The 12,641-nt window shown below is 39.1% G+C and overlaps 1 pseudogene; it reads left to right on the forward strand.

The window, feature by feature from the left end:
• The first annotated feature begins 1,507 nt into the window (after positions 1-1,507).
• Positions 1,508-8,848, forward strand: LOC113027358 (sodium/glucose cotransporter 1-like; annotated as a pseudogene).
• Positions 8,849-12,641: the final 3,793 nt, after the last annotated feature.

Consider the following 12,641-nt stretch of genomic DNA (forward strand, 5'->3'; position numbering starts at 1 on the left):
TGTCTTTATTCAAAGTCCATGTAATATAGGCCAAAAGCATCTAATCACAGAAACACTTTGTCCATGTAATAATTATTAAATGCCACTATATGGGCTACTACAGGGTCATAAATGATACTTACTCTGTCTCTGACGTATGAAAAACTGATACTAGCCAAGCCGCTGTCCTAACAGCACCTCTCCTGACAGCTATTTTAAAAACATAATGTAAAACATTCACCTTCTCAAAATTGTACATTTGCAGCGTCTATGTAGAAATAACAACCCCAGAAGTTCTGTGTCCATGAGGCCCAGGCTGTTTTGATGGACAAAAGGAGCCTACATAATATAAGACAGGTGATTTTAATTTGTGGCAAATAATATCTTACCAAATCATCCAAATAACTTATCTGGAAACTTATCCTGGAAATCCAAATGCATGTTAACAACAACAACTTGGTTACAGTATTAGTTTAACATGTGCTTACTTTTTAACTTTGATAACAAAATGTTTACGCACATAAAAATATTTATCTTGGACTTGATAAGTCTGAACATAGTAGCTTATCTGGCATCACACACCCCGGTCATTACTAAAGGAGAGCTGAGCATAAATTAAGAACACGTACACTAAGTATAAAAGTAAATTATCTCCTGGAACGGGATCAGAAGATGACGGTGACAAGAAGGTTTGAGTGTTTTATGCCTACAAGTAAATCTAAAAACAACCATATCATAGCTGTTTTAGGAACCGTGGAAATAGTTCTCAAAGTGGGTGATTTTTTTTTCCCCCACAGAAAAAAGAGAAGAAAATAAACCAGTCGGACCATAAAAGCAGGAGACTAAAGCTCAAAGAGTTCAGAAAAGCATCACTGTAATTGGTTTAAGGTAGTTGGCAGAATGAATGAACGGACCTCTGGGGCTGGCTTTACAAAGATAGATTAGACTGGTCTGTATGGTTAGATAAAGTCTCACATTTCCACAATGGAAGTCAGACCATTTAACAAAAACAACAATGGACTAATTTTCAGCCACAGAAACATCTTAACCCCAGACTAACTAACTCTATTATAATAATCTAATATAATAATATACCAACTATTTGTACCCAAATAAAAAAGAAAAGGGAAAACTGCTGATATGCAAGTGGTCTGTAGTTTCCTTGTATGCTGTATTATAAATTATATTAGTGAAATTCAATTCAACCTTTCAATTTAATTTTATTTATTTGGCACCAAATCACAACAACAGTCACCTTATATTATAAGCTAGAGAAACTAAAACAATAAAGAGAAAACCCCAACAATTAAACAAGAATCTATGAGCAAGTGATTTTGGTGACAGTGTGAAAGAAAAAATCCCTTTTAACAGGAAGAAACCTCCGGCAGAACAAGGCTGAGGGAGGGCCAGACATCTGCTGTGATCGATTGGGTGATGGGAGGACAACAGGACAAGAGACACACTGTGTAAGAAAGCAAGAGATACATAATAACTAGTGATTAAATCCAGATAGGTGTTTCAACGTATAATGGGTGAAAAAAAGGTGAGTAAAGAAGAAACTGAGTGCATCATGAGAAGCCCCCCAGCATCCTGGACCTATTACAGTATAACCAAGGGAGGATTCAGGGTCACCTGACCCTGCCCTAACTATATGCTTTATCAAACATGAAAGTTTTAAATCTAATCTTAAAAGTAGAGAGGGTGTCTGTCTCTTGAATGCAAATTAGGATCTGATCCAAATTAGCTTGTGTTTTATTTTTCCATTGATTAATATCAACCTGTCCACTGTTTATTCCCTAGACCAGAGGTGGCAGCTCATATATATCTTCAACGCTATATGTTTTATGGTCCTCCTCTTAATTTACCCATAATTCACTGCACTATTGTCCTGCTTAAGATAGTCAGAGTCTAAAGTTCTTTGTGCAATGGATGAATTTAGTCACCTACAGTGTATGTGAACTATGACTGCTTTATCAAAGCCATAGTCAAAATCTGTTCCCTGAAACTTCTGTGTACTCCTCTCATAGGCTCTGTATGTAATGAAGGTTTTACTTTGTTTTTTTAGCTGCTGCCATGTCTAATGTTGGTGCTGTTTCAAATTTCAGCAAAACTTTTGCTAATGCCACTATCTCAACGTTTATCTTTCAAAGGCAGAAAGAAAATTGTATCCCAGATGTGATTATTTGAGATCTCAAGACATCTATATGTCAATTCAGACTCCAGAAGTTATCCTGTCCTTTTCTTAGGTAACAGTAATGTAAAAATTGCTCAGTACAGGTGAAGGTTATGCTTTCAAAAGTAGAAATACTTTCTTTGTATATAACTATTGGATGTGGCTGATACAATACTACATATGGTATAACATTACTAAATCTGCTTCATCTACTTAAGAGCAGTAAAGGTGTTCTATCACATAAACTCACTTAAATCTTTTTGTCTTTTTTTTTAAAACTATTTGGCTCTTTGGGATTTAAACAGACATAAAATTACTCATGTCTGAGAAAGATTATGAAGAACCTCGCGAACCTGAATGGATAAGTGTTTAAGAAAATGAATAGGAAGAAGTTAAACAATGTGGCCCCAGCTAAAGGAGATACATTTCCACAAATTGGATACATTTCCACAGCAAACTGTAGTAAGAAACAACAGAAACTGGAAAAGTATAGATCTTGAATGAATGCCGTTGATGTCCAGCTAAGAAACGCCTCTGAACTACCTGTTAAATATAAAGTAGTAGACAATATTATCTCCATTTTTGGCTTCCAGAGTTCTTTCAGTTATTTCTCTTGTTCAGTGACGCACCACTTTTGCAGAGTTATGCTACTATGCCACCTTGTGGATAATATAATATAACATATCTAGTCTGTCTGTCACAGAGTGAACACAGAGGGGCATACAACCATTCACACCGGTACCAAACGACTCACGGACCGGTACCAGTCCGAGGCCCGGGGGTTGGGGACTGCTGACTTAGATCACCTGGCTTCCCCTTTCTGATGCTCGAATTGATCTTCTGTATTTTTCTTGACCATGTCTACCTTAATGGACTGAGTTGCTGGATGTGAATGGCTGATTGGATATTTGCTTTAATGAGCAGCTGACCAGGTGTACCTAAGAAAGCATCCAGTGAGTGTATATTGCAGTTTGATGCCTTTAAAAATATTTTTTCACATCATCAAAACTAAGTAGTAATTCTATTTTCTTTTCTCTTTTCTAAAACTAACTATTATAGGCAGCTTTAAGGCATATTATTTATTTATTTGTTACATATTATTAAGGCAGTGTCTCACAGTAATGCTTGTATTTTGTCAGTTCTTTTGTGTTGGCATACGTCTTCTTCAGGATTATATTTCTCCCATTTTCCTAATAATAGGAGATAAGGTAAAGATCAGTTAGAGACAGTATCTGTAAATAATGTGAGATTTGTACAGCCACAATGTTTACACCATACGAGAATTAACCAGCTTTCACAACTTCTAGGCACACAGCACTGAACACCGTGGGTGTCCCATTGGGATCATCACTTATTTGGAAACATTTCTATTGTTGTTTGGGCTACACTCAGAGTAGCGCATATTTGGAGCTTATTTTTTTCATATTTGGATTTTCAATTTTCTTGTGTTTCCATCAGTTGCATGGTTTTTCTTAGGTTGCAGCCCACTTTGTTCTCAGAGTCACCACACAATAGGGCTCTCTGCAGACACCAGCGACACAGAGATATGCTCATAAGGCATCACATCTGCATTGAGCGCTGGAGATCACAGTTTATTTACCCAAGACTATTTTTTCACACTAGACTCACCCTCCCACAAATGATTGCTTTTTGGCACTATTCAGTAGTGTCTGTTTGTAGTCTTGCAGCACACTGATAGGATCATCTTTTGTGCTTAAAATACCAAGATGTCCCTGCCACGTTATAGATTGAGTCTTGGTGAACAGAAGCCGAGAGACATAAAACTACAAAGAAAACATTACCCCATCTGGAGACTTTTGATGGTTGAAGTCTCTGCTTGTGTTTTAAAATCAGGACCAAATTCAGCGCATGCAACTGAGCCTTAATCCCCAAAGAGCATGGCCTCATTCCAGTGATTGATTCTCATTCAAATGAATATTGATTGTCCTCATTCAGAGAGTTCAAGCAGCCATTTGTAACAGTAACAGTCTGATATCTCCTCCTCTATTCCTCTTCCTCTCGCTGTCCTGGCTGTATTCAGTATCAGTAGGATGCTGTGGTGTAATAGTTACAAAAGCCTACAGACAAGGTTCAAGGTAAATAATAGTTTTTTTTATCAGAGCTCATAAATATAATCGGTATCATAACCATATAGTATTATAATCATTGTCATCATGCCAGCCTTACCAGGCCATTACTGCCAGAGCTGTCCAGGGTACTCTAGTGTTTAGCTCATCATTACCTAACACCCTAATCTAATAGATAGACAGAGCAACCTTTTTCTCTAAAGCTCACTCTGCAGGGCACAATCCCTCACGTACTGCTGAAGCTTTAAGGCACACAGCGGTCTCTCTTAATTTGATGCTAGCAAACATCTCAGCTCCTGTTACTCTGACAAACTGCAGCCTGCATGGCAGACAGATTGTCCTAAATACAGGTGTTACTTTCTTAAGTTTGGCAACATTTGATTTTTGCGTCATCGTTGACCACAAGTTTGGTGATTTTTATTCCATTTTCAAAGTGATGTGTCTCCGTTTACATTTCTTGTGTTGTGCTAAATCAGTTATTGCCTAATTGAGCCAGCAGTCTCTGATGTATATAATAAAGAAACCTATGGAGCAACAAAGTGTATTTGTTTTTTTTGTACACCTATCTTGGCTTTAAAATACAAATATACCTGAGATACCCAATAACAGTCATTAGTTACTTCTTTTCCCTATTCGCACTTTGCTCCTCTCAGATGGTTAATGCATATCACTCTTCAATTAGTTTCGTTTTTGCATGCTGCAGTCTGGTGTTGGTTCTCATGCTGACAAAGAAATGTTTGCTTATCATAACAGGAAATTGTCATGCTCTGTGGTGACCACTGGGTTGTGCAGCGTTCCATCTGTACCATGTAATTTTTGCTGGCAGTCTTTAAGTGTACCACATGCACCTGTTTCCTGTCATTCTGTATTTGTAGTGGTTGTACAAATGTACCTAACACAGTGCCCCTTCGACCATGGTACATGTCGTCACGCCCTCATCTTGTTGAATTCAGTTGGGAAAATCCAAAGTTAGCTGCGAAGATTAGACCAGGTCAGCTGATCATAGCCTGTATGCAAATAAAATATAACAAGTCATTATGTGACTACTTTCTAATTAAATATTTTCCTCACACTGCACCGGTACACCCGATCTTAGGTTGGGTTCCCCCACCTCCCAAATCCCACTTTAACTACTGACCCCTTTTTCCCCTAAATTTTTTTTTATCAGATCATAAATATGAGTAAAAATTGGGCAATGTATGTGTTTTAACAAAAATTAAACATTTTTAGTTTGACAAATTTCCTTAATATAGTCATTCTAAAATTGAGGCGGGAACCCAATAAAATATGGAATAACAAGTTTGCTTGTTTGTTTTTTCAGAGAAAATAAACAAATTATAGTTTGGTGCTATTTTGCAGATATTTATTCCACTTAAATTCAGCTTTGATCCTCTGTTGTTGTTAATGATTGATTAAAAGAAACTGTGGTGTGTGGGGCGTGAACCTTTTCCAGTTTCTCAAGTTTGAGAAGCAATGCTCTAATGGTTTCTCCTTTGCTCGCTCCTCGTGGAGCTGGCAGTAAAAGAATACTATAACCTTGGACATAGATCTCACCATAATGATGATAGATAAAGTGCCAAACAGAAATTTACTGGTTGGAAGGAGTACAGAAGCACTCGAACAAGTAAGTGTGAGACGTATGTTAGTGCAAGAAATCCTGTGCAGGCTACAATATGTGCCTTCAGAGGTGGTAAGCAGAAGAGTCTAAAAAGAGTAAAGTATTTGCCGCAGCAACACTTTTAGGAACAACTAATACAGTTTTTGCCCTATCCAAGCTTTTTGAGCCAATTCAAATGTAAAATTACCTTTTTTTTTTAAATGTTACAATTTCCCACTTACAACATTTGATTGCAATAAAATAAAGTTTCTGTTTTTATCTCCATTTTATTTTTTAAATTCAGTTGAAAACATCATCCTTGAATAAAGTAATCACTGGTTTAAGCTTCAACTTAAACTGTTTATATATTTGGTTGGTTATTGTTCAGTTCCTTAGGAGTTAGTTCATTTGCGTTATAATTACAGAGGATTATAATTAGCACATTTAAAGTTTCTGAAGATGCCAACAACCACTGCTAATTTGCCTGTGTATATAAAAAGCATAGCTACATTAAATCCCCACTGCTTCTTTAAGGAAATGAGTGTAGCTCTGCTGAGTAAACATTTGCTTTCTATATGGCTGTATTTATTGCTTTAAAAACAATAAAACCTCTGCTGAACAAATGGCAACTACAATAATGACTTTATTGTGCTGATGTCATGAAAGATTTTGATGAATCATGCAACAGTGTAATGCAGGAGGCCACACCTACATCGCTATCAATTACAGCACCATTTGAAAGTTTCAAGCATCACAGGTGGGAGCAGAGCCTTGAACACTAATCTATGGTTTGTCAATCCGGTGGCAGTTCCTCATCTGTACGAGCTTAGAGCCATCTGGTTTAGAAAATTGTTACTGCAGAGACACCTATTGGCTGCTGACAGTACTAGCTTCTTTATTTAGCTCACTATAGTTTTAATGCAGATTTACAATATACATTCATCCATTTACTTTGTGAAAATAATATATATATATATATAAAAAGTAAAAGCTGTGATTTATTGATGTACAGAATTCAATTTGAGGTATTTGGTGGTGATAAGGATCGGGGCATTACCCTGTAGACACGGGTGGTGGAGATGAAGATGAAGGCTTGAACTGGGTTGCACAAAGGCAACTGCAAGGAAAAATGACAGATGAGCGGTGAGATTTAAAGTATGGAGTGAAGGCTGATTGGCCTGAAGAAGGCAAGCAGAAAGCTGATTGGGCTAGACCTGTGGTGTCACAATCAGCTTGAGAGTGTGGGAAAGTGGAAATGATGTAAAGCTTAGATTAGCCAGAAGCATAAGCTTCATGTAAAACTGAGGTTATTGTAATCACCTCTAAACATTGACTTAATACTTACATTGGTATGACATATACGTATGTATGTACAAATATGTAGGGACTGCTTTCTTGCATTTGCCCAATATAAAATTAGAAAAATCCTATATTAGAGTGATGCTAAAAACTCTCCTCATCCCCAGCTGATCCAGGCAGACGGCTGCCCCTTCCTGAGCCTGGTTCTGCCATCGGTTTCTTCCTGTTAAAAGAGGGTTTTTCCTTACCACTGTCATCAAGTGCTTGCTAAGAGGGCTGGCCATTTGCCAACAAACGATTGTTGGTGTTTTCTCTGTATTATTGTAAGGTCTTTACTTTATAATATAATTCTCAAATTTAATGGACTTGAATTACTTCTTGTATGTTTGTGTTTTTCAGGCTCTTGTTGTGGTTGTAATTCTGTAATGGATCTTTGTGCCCATCTACATTAAAGCTGGGGTAAACAGAACTCTAAGGCTGCATATTGACCTGAAAGATCCTCAAAATCTATTCATTTCCACTACCCAAATGACATAAATGACTACTATGTCTGACAACACTTTGAGTAATGACAAAAATCTCATGCTTTGTGGATGTATTTAAATCATCACCTGAATACCTGAATACTTCAGAAGAGGTTTGGAGGACAGTGCATTCACATTTATCTCTCTGTTCTCTCCCTTGTCTTGTATATCTTCACCAGAATTTCAGTAAGTGCCTCCAAAAGCAGCAGAAAATATTTATATTATACCTGTTTTCGATGGTCCTAAATGAAATCCTACACTTTTTTTCTCCCAATTCAGGCAGATATTTTTTCTGGTACAACCTATGTCCAACAGGCCCTTGGGCCTTGGTTTTTCACTTCTAGCAGTTACTGCACTATATACTGTCAAAGGTTTGTACACAGGAAAAATTTCCTTCCTTTTCTATGGAACTCACAGATATTTTCCTAGAAAACTACAGTGTCATAGTACAATAACAAGTGTTATCGTACTTGAGAAGACTATGCCCAGTCATGGTACGATAATACTTGTTATCATACCATGACTGGACATAAAGTCTTCACAAGGCCATGTGACTACACATGGAGATTTAGAAACACATCACACACACACACACACACACACACACACACACACACACACACACACACACACACACACACACACACACACACACACACACACACACAAATTCTCTGGCTTTCTTCATTGCTGGTTTAAATGTGCTGACTTGTTGTAGTCAATTGCCCGTGGACTATGATAACCATGAATTGGCCTTCTGTTGCTGTTTAGTAACAAGACATCCACAATTGAAAATTTTACAGAAGGAGTAGTTACATAATTACAATATGTGTGTTTCCAATAAATAAATAATACATTTTATCCAAGGTGGACTGATCTACACAGACACTTTACAGACCATCATCGTGGTTATTGGATCATTCATTTTCATGGGCTTTGGTAATATTTTACTTACAATTTATTTGTTGGACAGTTTAAAAAAAGGTGGGTGGTGGTGATTCTCCTCAGCTTTCCATGAAGTGAAGGGCAACGAAAACTTCAAGAGACTCTAGATGCAAGCTGTCCCTCAATCAAGGGTAACATCAGTGCAAACTGCTATGAGCCCCTGCCAGACTCCTTCCATATCTTCAGGGATCCAGTTACAGGAGACCTCCCATTGCCTGGCATGGTGATCGGACTCATTATTTAGGCTACCTGGTACTGGTGTACTGATCAGGTGAGTAAAGAAATAAACAGAAACACTGGGCAGCTCAGGTGCAGTTTTTAGCAATCATTTACAGTTAGTCTGTCGTCATAACCAGAGACTCAAACAACTGATTTACAGATTAACTCATTAACATATACACATTAATGCCCCTTCATATTGCTTTTTGAAGCATACTCAACAAGCAGTCTACAATGGGAGGATAACTATGCTTTTAGTTTAGTTCTCTTAGTAAGAGCCTGACGCCAATGTAATATTTTTTGTTCCATTACAGATAAAGATGATTTGATTCATTGGTTGTGAAGGAAATTAATATTTAAAGTGGAACATGGTGCCATAGGCTTCCACACAGCTGTCATGTGGCTAAGTCTGCGTAAAGTGCTAAAAAGAGTATGGGAGCAGAAACTCAAGCATTTTGTGAGGAGAAAGGCAATTGTATTTCAGATCTCTCATATGACAAATTATTGATGTGCACTAATAAATGAACTAAATAGCAAACTACAAGACCAGAATCTAATATGTGAATTGCACACCCTGTGATGACGTTTATGAGAATGTTGCAATTTATATCAAACCAGTTGGAGAGCAGCATTCGTACTCACATGTCAATAGTGAAAGAAATTGTACCATCCGTTGATCGCCTCAGGTGGTACTCACCCATGTTTGGAGCCTTGCATTTTAACTTTTTAAGGTGATTTGAAGACTTCAAATTAGTTAAGAGTGAAATGCACATGATTTTGTCTCCTCCACTTGCACTTTATATACTACATCCAGTGATGTTCAGCTTGAACTCACTGACCTGCAGTCTGATTCACTGCTGGCAAAGCATTTCACGTCAGTATGCTGACAAGGTGTAAAATATACACTCAAGTTTTATCCCAAACATTCATGTTTTTACACACTGGGTTATTCATAGATTAAATAAAGGATGTGTGTTAGTTACACAAACTGGTAAATGCTATTGTGACCATTTACCTCACGGCATTCACACTATAAAGATGGCCTAGGCTATAAGAAGATTGCCAACACCCTGAAACTGAGCTGCACACGGTGGTCGAGACCATACAGCAGTTTAACAGGACAGGTTCCACTCAGAACAAACCTCGCCATGATCGATCAAAAAAGTTGAGTGCACGTGCTCAGTGTCATATCCAGAGGTTGTGTTTTGAAAATACATGTATGAATGCTGCCAGCATTGCTGCAGAGGTTGGAGATGTGGAGGGTCAGCCTGTCAGTGCTCAGACCGTACGCCATACACAGCATCACATGGCTGTCCTCCAAGAAGGAGACCTCTTCTAAAGATAATTCATAAAAAAACGCCTGCAAACAGTTTGCTGAAGACAAGCAGACTAAGGACATGGATTACCTGTGGTCTGATGAGACCAACACAAACTTATTTGGTTCAGATGGTGTCAAATAACCAGGTGAGGAGTACAAAGAGTGTGTCTTGCCTACAGTCAAGCATGGTGGTGAGATGTCATTGTTTCGGGCTGCATGAGTGCTGCTGGCACTGAGGAGCTACAGTTAATTGCAGGAACCATAAAACAGAGCATGATCCCCTCCCTTCATAAACAGGGCCACAGGACAGTATTCCAACATGAAAACAACCCTACACACACCTCCAAAAAGACCAGTGCCTTGCTGAATAAACTGAGGGTAAAGGTACTTAACTGGCCAAACATGTCTTCAGACTTAAACCCTTTTCAGCATCTCTGGGGCATCCACAAATGGAAGTTGGAGGAGCGCAAGGTCTCTAACATCCACCAGCTCCATGATGTCATCATTGAGGAGTGAAAGAGCATTGTAATGGCAACCTGTGAAGCTCTGGTGAACTCCATGCCCAACAGAGTTAAGCCAGTGTTGGAAATAATGATTGCCATACAAAATATTGACACTTTGGGCACAGTTTGAACATTTCCACTTAAAGGTGTACTCACTTAAGTTGCCAGCGATTTAGACATTAAGGGTTGTATGTTCAAGTGACAAATAAAGTATGCTGAAAAGCATGAAACCATGGTCGGGTCTGTCGTACAGTGATGAATTAGAATGGATGAGATGGATGGTAACGTTTTCAGACAATTTAATTGAAATTTTTGCTGTATAAGATGTATATATGTGTTTAAATGCTTTATTATTGCTCACTCACAACTTACATAACTTCAAATGGAGCTTTATATTCATACACAGGGAATTGCTGGTTGGGCTCCCATGAACCCCAGCTGGATGGGCTCTCCAGAGCCTCCGGCCAACGTGGAAGGTGCAGTCTCTGCAGAGTGTGCTCACTCTGAATAAACTGGCTTGGGTGCATAACAGTCCATAGGGGAGGCCTCAGTCTTTGCAGGTGCCAAGAAGAGGCCTAAGTTACAGTTTGTGACATTTGTATTTACAGACAGCTTAGAACCCAGCTGTGAAACACATGGCTTGGACTGTTCATGAATAGTGAACAGTATCGACCAGGTCCAAAAACAGACAGATAAACTGTGCTCACCTTACAGTAAGCACAGTTTGAAGAACACATTGCTGAAAAGCTGGTTCATGAACAAGGTACATGGATCTTTCCAATAACAGGCCTGAAACTAAATACTGCAGCCAGCTTTAGGTTTAGAAACATTAAACATTTTCTTATAACTCCCATTAGCAGAAATGAATGTTATTTTCAGTTGTCCCAGAGAATCCTTAATTATGGCAGATTTGGCCATGCTACATGCAGTCCTATTCCCATTGTTAAACACCTCTAAACACATAGCTACAGTTCTTTCAGGCACAGGGGTTATAATCACTGGACTTAAGTCTTTAGAAACAGAGTCAGTAGAACAATAATAGTCTCTTTTACTAGGCAAATTGGAAACAAAAGCCTCCTAATTCAGCTCTGCTGGATTGGCGGTACATGGAACTGATATGGAACCTATAGTCAGTACTATTTTAGTCTCAGCTCTCTCGGTTCTCAAGAGAGCTGGTGGCAAGAAGCCGCCATTACTCATCCCCGCTGTTTGATCCGGCAGCGTGGTGCAGAGGAAGCCGCTGGGTAGCCGACTCCTCATTCCCAGCTCACATTCTGGCCAGAAACATGGCCGGGCAAACCTGCTGCTGCGGCTGGGTGATGACTGGAAACCTGGAAGGCAGTAACGGGGAGGAGCCTCAGGGTGCTGACCTTAATCGCTGGGATGCCAGAAATACAAAACGAAACTGAACTGGAATATAGAAACCTAAACCAAACACACAGAGAAACACATAGCCATGAGGGAGATGGCAACACAGGACAGAGTGAGACGCAGACATGAATGAGCACGAGGGAAAACGAGCGAACAAACCACGGGAGGGAACACAACTGAACATGATCTAACTAACCAGCCAGACAGCTGTCACAATAAAACAGGAAACACTGAGACGTAGACTGACACGAGCTTGACAACAGGACATGGAACAAACATGAAAACTTAGAACAGACTGGGGAGACGAGATGGGAAAAAAGGAGAGAAACTCTGGAACAGGTAAGGGAGACAAAACAGAGACACCTCTAAGACTGCAACGGCAACAGAGAGGTAGAGAAAACACAAGACAGAGGTCGAGCGAGCGAGAGAGGGCGAGGGAGGGCGAGGGAGAGCTGATGGGCTGGGGAAACATGGGTAAACATGCCAGACAGGGGAGACATGGAATGAACACAAGGAGGGGGAACTTGACAACAGGAAAGGAAAACAAGACACAAGGACACACATAAACAAAAAACACACAGAAGACAAAGACACAAGGGCAACCTAAATAGACAAGAAACTAAAAC

The sequence above is a fragment of the Astatotilapia calliptera genome, chromosome 7 (genome assembly GCF_964374335.1).
Source record: "Astatotilapia calliptera chromosome 7, fAstCal68.1, whole genome shotgun sequence".
NCBI classification, from domain to species: Eukaryota; Metazoa; Chordata; class Actinopteri; order Cichliformes; family Cichlidae; genus Astatotilapia; species Astatotilapia calliptera.